Source organism: Macaca mulatta, chromosome 11 (genome assembly GCF_049350105.2).
Source record: "Macaca mulatta isolate MMU2019108-1 chromosome 11, T2T-MMU8v2.0, whole genome shotgun sequence".
Lineage (NCBI taxonomy): Eukaryota > Metazoa > Chordata > Mammalia > Primates > Cercopithecidae > Macaca > Macaca mulatta.
Window position 1 is genome coordinate 8461940 of NC_133416.1, and position 14830 is coordinate 8476769.

Sequence of the window (14830 nt, forward strand, 5' to 3'; positions counted from 1 at the left end):
CAGCAGAAACTCTACAAGCCAGAAGAGAGTGGGGGACAATATTCAACATTCTTAAAGAAAAGAATTTTCAACCCAGAATTTCATATCCAGCCAAACTAAGTTTCATAAGTGAAGGAGAAATAAAATCCTTTACAGACAAGCAAATGCTTAGAGACTTTGTCACCACCAGGCCTGCCCTACAAGAGCTCCTGAAGGAAGCACTAAACATGCAAAGGAACAACCAGTACCAGCCACTGCAAAAACATGCCAAAATGTAAAGACATCGATGCTAGGAAGAAACGGCATCAACTAACGAGCAAAATAACAAGCTAACATCATACTGACAGGATCAAGTTCACACATAACAATATTAACCTTAAATGTAAATGGGCTAAATGCTCCAGTTAAAAGACACAGACTGGCAAATTGGATAAAGAGTCAAGACCCATCAGTTTGCTGTATTCAGGAGACCCATCTCACGTGCAGAGACATACATAGTCTCAAAATAAAGGGATGGAGGAAGATCTACCAAGCAAATGGAAAACAAAAAAAGGCATGGGTTTCAATCCTAGTCTCTGATAAAACAGACTTTAAACCAATAAAGACCAAAGAGACAAAGAAGGCCATTACATAATGGTAGAGGGATCAATTCAATAAGAAGAACTAACTATCCTAAATATATATGTACCCAATACAGGAGCACCCAGACTCATAAAGCAAGTCCTTAGAGACTTACAAAGAGACTTAGACTCCCACACAATAATAATGGGAGACTTTAACACCCCACTCTCAACATTAGACAGATCAACAAGACAGAAAGTTAACAAGGATATCCAGGACTTAAACTCAGCTCTGCACCAAGCAGACCTATTAGACATCTACAGAACTCTCCACCCCAAATCAACAGAGTATATATTCTTCTCAGCACCACATCACACTTATCCCAAAATTGACGACATAATTGGAAGTAAAGCACTCTTCAGCAAATGTAAAAGAACAGAAATTATAACAAACTGTCCCTAAGACCACAGTGCAATCAAACTAGAACTCAGGACTAAGAAACTCAATTAAAACCACTCAACTACATGGAAACTGAACAACCTGCTCCTGAATGACTACTGGGTACAAAACAAAATGAAGGTAGAAATAAAGATGTTCTTTGAAACCAATGAGAACAAAGATACAACACACCAGAATCTCTGGGACACATTTAAAGCAGTGTGTAGAGGGAAATTTATAGCACCAAATGCCCACAAGAGAAAGCAGGAAAGATCTAAAATTGACACCCTAACATCACAATTAAAAGAACTAAAGAAGCAAGAGCAAACACATTAAAAAGTTAGGAGAAGGCAAGAAATAACTAAGATCATAGCAGAACTTAAGGAGATAGAGACACAAAAATCCCTTCAAAAAAATCAATGATTCCAGGAGCTGGTTTTTTGAAAAGATCAACAAAATTGATAGACTGCTAGCAAGACTAATAAAAAAGAAAAGAGAGAAGAATTAAATAGATGCAATAAAAAATGATAAAGGGGATATCACCACTGACCCCACCGAAATACAAACTACCATCAGAGAATACTATATGCAACACCTTTATGCAAATAAACTAGGAAACCTAGAAGAAATGGATAATTTCCTGGACACATACTCTCTCCCAAGACTAAACCAGGAAGAAGTTGAATCCCTGAATAGACTAATAATGGACTCTGAAATTGAGGCAATAAATAATAGCCTTCCAACCAAGAAAAGTCCAGGACCAGACGGATTCACAGTCAAATTCTACCATATGTACAAGGAGAAGCTGGTACCATTCCTTCTGAAATGATTCCAATCAATGGAAAATGAGTGAATCCTCCCTAACTCATTTTATGAGGCCAACATCATCCTGATACCAAAGCCTGTCAGAGACACAACAAAAAAAGAGAATTTTAGACTAATATCCCTGATGAACATCGACACAAAAATCCTCAATAAAATACTTGCAAACTGAATCCAGCAGAACATCGGAAAGCTTATCCACCATGATCAAGTGGGCTTCATCCCTAGGATGCAAAGCTGGTTCAATATACACAAATCAATAAACGTAATCCAGCATAAAAACAGAACCAAAGATAAAAACCACATGATTATCTCAATAGATGCAGAAAAAGCCTTTGACAAATTCAATGGCCCTTCATGCTAAAAACTCTCAATAAATTTGGTATTTATGGAAAGTATCTCAAAATAATAAGAGCTATTTGTGACAAACCCACAGTCAATATCAGACTGAATGGGCAAAAACTGGAAGCATTCCTTTTGAAAACTGGCACAAGACAGGGATGCCCTCTCTCACCACTCCTATTCAACATAGTGTTGGAAGTTCTGGCCAGGGCAATCAGGTAGGAGAAAGAAATAAAGGGTATTCAATTAGGAAAAGAGGAGGTCAAATTGCCCCTGTTTGCAGATGACATGATCATATATTTAGAAAACCCCAGCGTCTCAGCCCAAAATCTCCTTGAGCTGGTAAGCAACTTCAGCAAAGTCTCTGGATACAAAATCAATGTGCAAACATCACAAGCATTCTTATACACCAACAACAGACAAACAGAGAGCCAAATCATGAGTCAATTCCCATTCACAATTGCTTCAAAGAGAATAAAATACCTAGGAATCCAACTTACAAGGGATGTGAACGACTTCTTCAAGGAGAACTACAAACCACTGCTCAATGAAAGAAAAGAGGACACAAACAAATGGAAGAACATACCATGCTCATGGATAGGAAGAACCAATATCGTGAAAATGGCCATACTGCCCAAGGTAATTTATAGATTCAATGCCATCCCCATTAAGCTACCAAAGACTTTCTTCACAGAATTGGAAAAAAACTACTTTAAACTTCGTATGGAACCAAAAAAGAGTCCACATTGCCAAGACAATCCTAAGCCAAAAGAACAAAGCTGGAGGCAGCACACTACTGACTTCAAACTATACTACAGGGCTACAGTAACCAAAACAGCATGGTACTGGTACCGAAACAGAGATATAGACCAATGGAACTGAACAGAGCCCTCAGAAATAATACCACACATCTACAAAAATCTGATCTTTGACAAACCTGACAAAAACAAGAAATAGGGAAACGATTCCCTATTGAATAAATGGTGCTGGGAAAACTGGCTAACCAAAAGTAGAAAGCTGAAACTGGATCCCTTCCTTATACCTTATACAAAAATTAATTCAAGATGGATTAGAGACTTAAATGTTAGACCTAAAACCATAAAAACCCTAAAAGAAAACATAGGCAATACCATTCAGGACACAGGCATTGCCAAGGACTCCATGTCTAAAACACTGAAAGCAATGGCAACAGAAGCCAAAATTGACAAATAGGATCTAATTAAACTAAAGAGCTCCTGCACAGCAAAAGAAACTACCATCAGAGTGAACAGGCAACCTACAGAATGGGAGAAAATTTTTGCAATCTACTCATCTGACAAAAGGGTAATATCTGGAACCTACAAAGAACTCAAACAAATTTATAAGAACAAAACAAGCCCATCAAAAAGTGGGCAAATGATATGAACAGACTTCTCAAAAGAAGACATTTATGCAGCCAACAGACACATGAAAAAATGCTCATCATCACTAACCATCAGAGAAATGCAAATCAAAACCACAATGAGATACCATCTCACACCAGTTAGAATGGTGATCATTAAAAAGTCAGGAAACAACAGGTGCTGGAGAGGATGTGGAGAAATAGGAACACTTTTACACTGTTGGTGGGACTGTAAACTAGTTCAACCATCGTGGAAGACAGTGTGGCAGTTCCTCAAGGATCTAGAACTAGAAATACCATTTGACCCAGCCATCCCATTACTGGGTGTATACCCAAAGGATTATAAATTATGCTGCTATAAAGACACATACACACATATGTTTGTTGCGGCACTATTCACAGTGGCAAAGACTTGGAACCAACCCAAATGTCCATCAATGATACACTAGAGTAAGAAAATGTGGCACATATACACCATGGAATACTATGCAGCCATAAAAAAGGATGAGTTCATGTGCTTTGTAGGGACATGGATGCAGCTGGAAACCATCATTCTCAGCAAACTATCCAAGAACAGAAAACCAAACACCACATGTTCTCACTCATAGGTGGGAATTGAACAATGAGAACACTTGGACACAGGAAGGGGAACATCACACACGAGGGCCTGTTGTGGGGTAGGGGGAGGGGGAGAGATAGCATTAGGAGATATACCTAATGTAAATGATGAGTTAATGGGTGCAGCACACCAACATGGCACATGTATACATATGTAACAAACCTGCACATTGTGCACATGTACCCTAGAACATAAAGTACAAAAAAAAAAAAAAAGTGAAAGTGTAAAACTACTAGAAGAAAACATGGGAAAATTTTAATGACATTGGTCTTGGCAAAGATTTTTTGTGTATGACCCCAAAAGAACTGGCAAAAAAAAAAAAAAAGGCAAATATAAAGAAATGGAATTGCGTCAAACTAAAAAGCTTCTTTACAGCAAATAAAATAATTAACAGAATGAAGAGAGAACCCACAGAATGCGATAAAATATTTGCAACCATGTATCTGTTAAGAGGCTAATATCCTAAATTTATAAGGAACTGAAAAAACTCAATAGCAAAAAAGAAAAAAATTTTTTTAAACAAATAATCCAATCAAGAAATGGACAAAGGTCCTAAATTGACATTTCTCAAAAGAAGATATACAAATGTACAACAGATATATGAAGAAATGTTCATTGTCACTGATCACCAGGGTAAGGCAAATTAAAACCACAATGAGATATCAATTCACAGCTCTTAGAATGACTACAATCAAAGAGATGAAAGATAATAAGTGTTGGTGAGGGTATAGAAAAGGGGATCCCTTGTGCATTGTCAGTGGGAATGTAAATTAATGCAGCCATTATGGAAAGAAGTATGGAAGTTTATCAGAAAACTAAAAATAGAACTACCATATAATCTAACAATACCACTTCTGAGTATACATCCAAAGGAAATGAAACGAGTATGTGAAAGATATTTGCACTCCAGTTTTTATTGCAGTATTACTCACAATAGCTAAGATATAGAAGCAACCTAGATGTCCATCATCAGATGAATGGATGAAGAAAATTTGGCATACTACTGGAATACCATTCAGCCTTAAAAATAGTAGAAATCCTATCATTTGTGACAACATGGATGAATCTAGAGGACACCATGGTAAGTGAAATAAGCCAGTCACAGAAAGACAAATGACATGTAATCTCACTTAGATGTGGAATCTAAAAAAGATGAACTCATAGAAAAGTAGAATGATGGCTACCAGACAGTGGAGAGTAGTAAATGGAAAATAGAGGGATACTGATAAAAAGTAAAAGGTTGCATTTAGACAGAATAAGCTTTACTGAAAGAATAAGCTTTACTGCTCTATTAATAGAGTACTCACTCTAATAAATATTAATGCCTTATATATTTCAAAACTGCCAAGAAAATAGATTTGAAATGTTTTCACCACAAAAAATTGTGTGAGGTGATGAATTTGTCAGTTGGCCCAATTTAATCATTCCACATTGTAAACATGTATCAAAACATCACGTGGTATTTAATATAATATCAAACCAAATTCAACAGCATATTAAAAGGATCTATCACCATGATCAAGTGGAATGCAAGGATGGTTCAATATATTCAAATCAATAAATATGATATATCACATTAACAGAAGAAATGATAAAAAAGGAACCTGTATAATCATCTCAAGAGATGCAGAAAAGGCATTTGACAAATCCAATATCCTTTCATAATTAAAAGTCAACAAACTAGGTACATCAGGTATGTACCTAAACAAAGTAATTTTTATGCCATATATGACAAGCCTACAGCTAATACCAGATTCAAGGTTTGAAAAAAATTATGAAGTTTTTTCCTCTGAAATAAGGAAAGAATAAGAATGTCCACTCTCCCCACTTCTAGTCAACACAAGAAGATCTAGTTAGAGCAACTAGGCAAGAGAAAGCAATGAAAGACATCTAAATGAAAGAGAAAGAAGTTAAATTGTCCCTTTTTACAGATGACACAGACAGACTGACACACACATACACACATATAATAAGGACTCCACCAAATAACTGTTAGAACTAACAAATTTAACAAGGTTGCAGAATACAAAGTCAACACATAAAAATCAGTGGTGTTTCTATACACTAATGATGAACTTTCTAAGGGAGAAATTTTAAAATCCCATTTGCAATAACATCAAAAAGTATAAAACACTTGGGAAGAAGTTTAACCAGTGAGGTGAAAGGCCTACTTGTACACTGAAACCTATAAAACATTGATGAAAGAAATTGAAAACACAAATAAATGAAAAGACTTCCCATATTTATGGATTAGAAAAATTGATATTGTTAAAGTATCCATGCTACCCAAAAAGATCTACAGATTCAATGCAATCACTGTCAAAATTTCAATAACATTTTTTTTCAGAGAAATACAAAAAGTAATCCTAAAATTTGGATAAAATCACAAAATACCCTGAATAGCCAAAGCAATTTTGATCAAAAAGAAAGTTAAAGGCATTGGTTTACCTTATTTCAAAATATATTACAAAGCTATAGTGATCAGAACAACATGGTCCTGGCATAACAACAGACGTATAGAGCAATGGAACAGAATAGACAGCTTGGAAATAAATCCACTCATTTGTGGTCAATTGATTTTCAAGAAAGTTGCCAACAACACAGACCAGAGAAAGGGCAGTCTCTTTAATAGACAGTGTTGAGAAAATTGGATATCCGCATGCACTAGAATAAAATTAGAGTCTCATCTCACACTGTATATAAAAGTCAACTCAAAAGATTAAAGACTTCAATATAAGACTGAAAATTTTAAGTCTTACAAGAAAACATAGGGGATGCCTGTAATCGCAGCACTTTGGGAGGCTGAAGGGAGGATTACTTGAGACCAGGAGTTTATGACCTGCCTAGGCAATAAAATGAGGGCCTGTCTCTATTAGAAAAAAAAATTTAAAAAATTTGCCAAGCATGGTGGCACACATCTAAAGTCTCAGCAACATGGGAGGTTGAGGCAGGAGGATCACTTGGGCCCAGGAGTTCGAGGATGTAGTGAGCTATGAAAAAGCCACTGCACTCCAGCCTGGATGACAGAGCAAGGCCCTGTCTCAAAAAACAAACAAACAAACAAACAAAAAACACAAAAAACCCCACAAAACAACAATAACACAACAACAACAACTTGGGAGAGTGTATGTTTCTAGAAATTTATCCATTTCTTCTAGGTTTTCTAGTTTTTTGTGCAGAGGCGTTTATAGTATTCTCTGATGGTAGTTTGCATTTCTGTGGGATCAGGGGTGATATCCCCTTTATCATTTTTTGTTGCATCTATTTGATTCTTCTCTCTTTTTGATTTTATTAGCCTGACTAATGGGCTATTTTGTTGATCTTTTCAAAAAACCATCTTCTAGATTCATTGATTTTTTTAAGGATTTTTCATGTCCCTATCTCCTTCAGTTCTGCGTGATCTTAGTTATTTCTTGTCTTCTGAAAGCTTTTGAATTTGTTTGCCCTTGCATCTCTTGCTCTTTTAATTGTGATGTTAGCGTGTTGATTTTATATCTTTCCTGCTTTCTCTTGTGGGCATTTAGTGTTATAAATTTCCCTCTACACACTGCTTTAAATGTGTCCCAGAGATTCTGGTACATTGTGTCTTTGTTCTCATTGGTTTCAAAGAACATTTTTATTTCTGCCCAATTTCTTTATTGACCCAGTAGTCACTCAGGAGTAGGTTGTTCACTTTCCATGTAGTTGTGCAGTTCTGAGTGAGTTTCTTAATCCTGAGGTCTAATTTGATTGCACTGTGGTCTGAGAGACTGTTATGATTTCCAATCTTTTGGATTTGCTGAGGAGTGTTTTATTTCCAATTATGTGGTCAATTTTAGAATAAGTATGATGATGTGCTGAGAAGAATGCATACCCTGTTGATTTGGAGTGGAGAGTTCTGTAGATGACTATTAGGTCCACTTGGACCAGAGCTGAGTTCAAGTCCTGAATATCCTTGTTAATTTTCTGTCTTGTTGATCTGTCTAATATTGACAATGGGGTGTTAAAATCTCCTGCCATTACTGTATGGGAGTCTAAGTCTATTTGTAGGTCTCTAAGAACTTGTTTTATGAATCTGGGTGCTCCTGTATTGGGTGCATATAATTTAGCACAGTTAGTTCTTCTTGGTGCACTGATCCCTTTCCATTATGTAACACCTTTCTTTGTCTATTTTGATCTCTATTGGTTTAAAGTCTCTTTTATCAGAGACTAGGATTGCAACTTCCACTTTTTTTTTGTTTTCCACTTGCTTGGCAAATATTCCTCCATCTTTTTATTTTCAGCCTATGTGTATCTTTGCACATGAGATGGGTCTCTGAATACAGCACACTGATGGGTCTTGACTCTTTATCCAATTTGCCAGTCTGTCTTTTAATTGGGGAATTTAGCCCATTTACATTTAAGATTAATATAGTTATATGTGAATTTGATCATGTCATTATCCCTGACTAGACCAATAACAAGTTCTGAAGTTGAGGCAGTAATTAATAGCCTACCAACCAAAAGAAGTCCAGGGCCAGATGGATTCACAGTCGAATTCTACCAGAGGTACAAAGAGGAGCTGGTACCATTCCTTCTGAAACTATTCCAATCAATAGAAAAAGAGGGAATCCTCCCTAACTCATTGTAGGAGGCCAGAATCATCCAGATACCAAATCTGGCAGAAACACAACAAAAAAATTTCAGACCAATACCCCCGATGAACATTGATGCAAAAATTCTCCATAAAATACTGGCAAACTGAATCCGACAGCACATCAAAAAGTTTATCCACCACAATCAAGTAGGCTCCATGCCTGGGATGCAAGGCTGGTTCAACATAGCAAAGCAATAAACGTAATCCATCATAAAAACAGAACCAATGACAAAACCACATGTCCCAATAGATGCAGAAATGGCCTTTGACAAAATTCAACAGCTCTTCATGCTAAAAACTCTTAATAGGCTAGGTATCAATGGAATGTATTCATAATAATAAGAGCTATTTATGACAAACCCACAGCCAATATCATACTGAATGGGCAAAAACTGGAAGTATTCCCTTTGAAAACCGGCACAAAACAAGGATGCCCTCTCTCACCACTCTTATTCAACAGAGTATTGGGAGTTCTGGCCAGGGCAATAAGGCAAGAGGAAGAAATAAAGTGTATTCATATAGGAAATGAGGAAGTCAGATTGTCTCTGTTTGCAGACGACATGATTGTATATTTAGAAAACCCCACTTTCTCAGTCCAAAATCTCCTTAAACTGATAAGCAACTTCAGCAAAGTCTCAGGATACAAAATCAATGTGCAAAAATCACAAGCATTTCTGTACACCAATAACAGACAAACAGAGAGCCAAATCATGAGTGAACTCCCATTCACATTTGCTACAAAGAGAGTAAAATACTTAGGAATACAACTTACAATAGATGTGAAGGACTTCTTCAAGAAGAACTACAAACCAGTGCTCAAGAAAATAAGAGAGGACACAAATAAATGGAAAAACATTCCAGGTTCATGGACAGGAAGAACTGATATCATGAAAATGGCCATAATGCCCAATGTAATTTATAGATTCAATGCTATCCCCATCAAGCTAACATTGACTTTCTTCACGGAATTGGAAAAAAGCTACTCTAAACTTCATATGGAACCAAAAAAAGGCCGCATAGACAAGACAATCCTAAGCAAAAAGAACAAAGCAGGAGGGATCATGCTATCTGACTTCAAACTATGCTACAAGGCCACAGTTATCAAAACAGCATGGTACTGTTACCAAAACAGATACATAAACCAATGGAACACAACAGAGGCCTCAGAAATAACACCACACCTCTACAACCATCTGATCTTTGACAAACTTGCCAAAAACAAGCAATGGGGAAAGGATTCCCTATTTAATAAATGGTGTTAAGAAAACTGGCTAGCCATATACAGAAAGCAGAAACTGAACCCCTTCCTTACACCTTATGCAAAAATTAAGTCAAGATGGGTTAACAACTTAAAAATAAGACCTAAAACCATAAACATCCTAGAAGAAAACCTGGGCAATACTATTGAGGACATAGGCATGGGCAAAGACTTTGTGTCTAAAACACCAAAAGCAATGGCAACAAAAACCAAAATTGACAAGTGGGATCTAATTAAACTAAATAGATTCTGCACAGCAAAAGAAACTATCATCAGAGTAAACAGGCAACCTACAGAATGGGAGAAAATTTTTGCAATCTATCCATCTGACAAACTGCTAATATGCAGAATCTATAAAGAACTTAAACAAATTTACAAGAAAAAAACAACCCCATCAAAAAGTGGGCAAAGGATATGAACAGACACTTCTCAAAAGAAGACATTTATATATGCAGCCAACAATCATATGAAGAAAAGCTTGTCATCATTGGTCATTAGAGAAATGCAAATCAGAACCACAATGAGATACCATCTCACACCAGTTAGAATGGTGATCTTTAAAATGTCTGGAAACAACAGATGTTGGAGAGGATGTGGACAAATAGAAACACTTTTACACTGTTGGCAGGAGTGGAAGTTAGTTCAACCATTGTGGAAGACAGTGTGGCAGTTCCTCAAGGATCTAGAACTAGAAATACCATTTGACCCAGCAATCTCATTGCTGGGTATATACCCAAAAGATTATAAATCATTCCACTATAAAGACACATGCACACGTATCTTTATTGTGGCATTATTCACAATAGCAAAGACTTGGAACCAACCCAAATGTCCATCAATGATAGAATGGATAAAGACAATGTGGCACATATACACCATGGAACACTATGCAGCCATTAAAAAGAATGAGATCATGTTCTTTGCAGTGACATGGATGAAGCTGGAAACCAACATTATTAGCAAACTAACACAGGAACAGAAAACCAAACACCGCATGTTCTCACTCCTAAGTGGGAGTTGAACAATGAGACCACATGGACACAGGAGAGCAATGTCACACGCAGGGGCCTGTCAGGGAGTTGGGTGCAAGGAGACGGAGAGCATTTGGACAAATACCTTAGAACCTGCAGGGCTTAAAACCTGGATGACAGGTTGATAGGTGCAGCAAACCACCATGGCACATGTATACCTATGTAACAAAACGGCATGTTCTGCACATGTGTCCCAGAACTTAAAGTATAATAATAATAATAATAATAATAATAATAATAAAGGGCGGGGCACGGGGGAAATTTCATGACAATGATTTTTTGGAAATAAAACACAGACAACAAAGATGAACATAAACAAATGAGTTTACATCATACTGATAATGGGTTAATATCCAAAATACAGAGAGAACTCAACTCAATATTGAGAAAACAACCTGATTAAAAATGGGCAAAACAACAGATATTTCTCAAAAGAAAACATACAAATGACCAACAGGTATATGAAAAAAAAAATGCTCAACATCACTAATCATCAGGAAAAGGTAAATTAAAACCACAATGAGATATCACCTCACCTTATACCTATTAGATAGCTATAATAAAAAAGATGAAAGATGAGGATTGATGAGGTTGTGGGGAAAAGGGATCCCTTGTAAACTAGTGGTGAGAATGTAAATTAGGACAACCTTAAAAATTAAAAATAGAATTACCATGTGATTCAGCAATTCCACTTCTGTGTACATTTCCAAAGTAAAGGCAATCAGTATGTTGAAGAGACATCTGCATGCTCATGTTTATTGCAGCACTATTCACAATAACCCACATATGGAATCAACCTAAGTGTCCACTGATGGATGAATGAAGAAAACGTGGTATATATACACAATGGAATACTATTTAGCCTTTAAAAAGAGGGAAATCCTGTGCTCTGCAACAACACAAACGATCCTAGAGGACATTATGTTAAGTGAAATAAGCCAGGCACAGAAAGACAAATGCTATATTATTTCATTTATATGTGGAATGTGAAAAAGTTGAACTTATAGAAACAGAGAGTAGAGTGGTGGTTACCAGTAGCTGGGGGAAGGTGTCGGGAGGTCAAAGGGTACAAAATTTCAGTTGGGTAGGAGGAGAAAGTTCAAGAGATCTACCGCACAACTGTAGTCACAACTGGTGACTACAGTTCATATCCCGGTATTGTATTCTCGAAAATCACTCAGAGGAGTAGGTTTTAAGTGTTCTCCACCAGAAAAAAATAAGTATGTTAAGTAATGCATATGTCAATTAGCTTGATCTAGTCATTCCACAATGTATACATATTTCAAAATATCATATTGAACATGATAAATATGTAAAATTTTGTCACTTAAAAAATAACACGAAGGATATATGCTTGAGGTGATGAATACCTCATTTACCCTGATGTGACAATTACACATTGTGTGCCTTTATCAAAATATCTTATATATCCCATAAATATACACACTTATGGTGGACCCACTGAAATTTTAAAAAAATTAATTGCATAGAAAACTACGATAGTTAGCAAGTTAGTGGACCCTAAGTTTAATGTTGTACTACTTTAAATGCCAACTTTTCTTTATGTGAATATGTATCATAAGTAACTTTTAGTAATATACAAACTTACTTTATGACCATTATATTTATATAGAAAAGACATAGCTTATGTATTTATTTCAGCTTTAGTTATAATGTCCTGAGGAATGAGAAACTACACCACTGAGTCTTTGTGCCCTTACCAGGTGTGGCTATGCATTTCATTCCAGTGAACAGAATTACAGTAACAAAAAGCAGTTAAAGAACTGTTGTGAGTCATGCCTTATAAAATTAACCATATATTATTTACAGACCCTTCAATACCATTAACTTTCCGTTTCTTAGAAAAACTAAAGTAAAAATAAACTTATTTTTATTTGGTAATAGAAAAATTATTCAAACCAAATAAGAAAAAGTATATATAGTACTCTACATGAAAATTGAAACACTGTCAAATAAAACACATTATAATACGCCTAGGAAACTCTACAAAAAATTAGGAAGCTCATTTAGAAATTAATAGAATGAAGGACAAGTAATTAAAGCAAACTCAAATCAGTAATATTCTTATTTATTTACCTATTTAATTCCTTTGAAAGTCTCATATACACTATTAAGTAGTCACATTCACAAACTTAATTTTTATAAAGTCAGCAGCAGTCTTAGGAATACTAGGAGAAGAAGAACTCCATAAAAATGCAACTGTAATAGTCAGTGAGGGAGGTGAATTTCTGCTCCATTCAATAGTCCAGGTCTTCATCAAGGTATCTTCAAGGCTGAACCAAAACCATAAATAGAAAATTGTCATTTTCCTCTTCATATGCATATAAGAATTCATTACATTATAACACAGAGACAAACTGACTTGTGTTAAAAATTATACTACTTTCCCGAGCAGAAATTTTAAATGCTATTTTTTTTTAACTTCAGTGTGTGTAAGAATTACTTTTATTCCATGGAAATACAGTAAAATTAAGAAATGCCATTTTTAGAAGCTGGCAAGATGGCTGAATAGGAACAGCTCCAGTCTGCAGCTCCCAGTGAGACCAACGCAGAAGTTGGGTGGTTTCTGCCTTTCCAACTGAGTGGCACCTGGAACCCCAGGGAGACAGAACCGTTCGCTCCCCTGGAAAGGGGGCTGAAGCAAGAGAACCAAGTGGTCTCACTCAGCGGGTCCCACTCCCACAGAGCGCAGCAAGCCATGAACCACTGGCTTGAAATTCTCAATGCTAGCACTGCAGTCTGAAGTAGACCTCGGACAATCAAGCTTGGTCAGGGGAGGGACATCTGTCATTACTGAGACTTGAGTAGGCGGTTTTCCCCTGACAGTGCTAAGGAGGCCAAAGAGGCCGTGGCCAGAAGGCCTCTCTAGATTCCTCCTCTCTGGGCAGGGCATCTCTGAAAGAAAGGCAGCAAAACTCCCATCTCCCTGGAACAGAGCACCTGGGGGAAGGGGCGACTGTGGGTGCAGCTTCAGCGGACTTAAACGTTCCTGTCTTCTGGCTCTAAAGAGAGCAGCAAATCCTGACATGGAGAATTCTCCCAGCACAGCACACGAGCTCTGCTAAGGGACAGACTGCCTCCTCAAGTGGGTCGCTGACCCCCATGCCTCCTGACTGGGAGAGACCTCTGAGCAGGGGTCAACAGACACCTCATACAGGAGAGCTCTGGCTGGCATGAGGCCAGTACCCCTCTGGGACAAAACTTCCAAAGGAAGGAGAAAGCAGCAATCTTTGCTGTTCTGCAGCTTTCACTGGTAATATCCAGGCAAACAGGGTCTGGAGTGGACCTCCAGCAAACTGCAGTAGAACTACAGAAGGGGGCCTGACTCTGTTATAAGAAAGATTAACAAACAGAAATCAGTAACATCAACATCAACCAAAAGGACCCCCACACAAAAACCCCAACAAAGGTCATCAGCCTCAAGTATCAAAGGTAGATAAATCAATGAAGAAGGAAAAACCAGTGCATAAATGCTGAAAGTTCCAAAAACCAGAATGGCTCTTCTCCTTTAAATGATCACAACTCCTCTCCAGCAAGGGCACAAAACTGGACAGATAATGAGTTTGATGAACTGACAGAAGTAGGCTTCAGAAGGTGGATACTAACAGACTTGTCTGAGCTAAAGGAGCATGTTCTAACCCAATGCAAGGAAGCTAAGAACCTTGATAAAAGGTTACAGGAACTGCTAACTAGAATAACCAGTTTAGAGAACATAAATGACCTGATGGAGGTGAAAAACACAGCATGAGAACTTCATGAAGCA

The 14830-nt window shown here is 37.1% G+C and overlaps 1 protein-coding gene across 9 annotated transcripts in view; it reads right to left on the bottom strand.

Moving 5' to 3' along the window:
* Positions 1–13119: 13119 nt before the first annotated feature.
* The window catches only part of CD163 (CD163 molecule), a 34684-nt gene continuing 32973 nt past the window's right edge, over positions 13120–14830 (bottom strand). For 8 of the 9 annotated variants that reach the window (XR_013400847.1, XR_013400846.1, XM_077953513.1 and 5 more), the window contains one exon: positions 13120–13340. The gene's annotated coding sequence lies outside the window, so the exon portion shown is untranslated. Of the gene's footprint in view, positions 13425–14830 lie in introns of all 9 variants that reach the window. The other variant, XR_013400845.1, reaches the window with a different exon arrangement.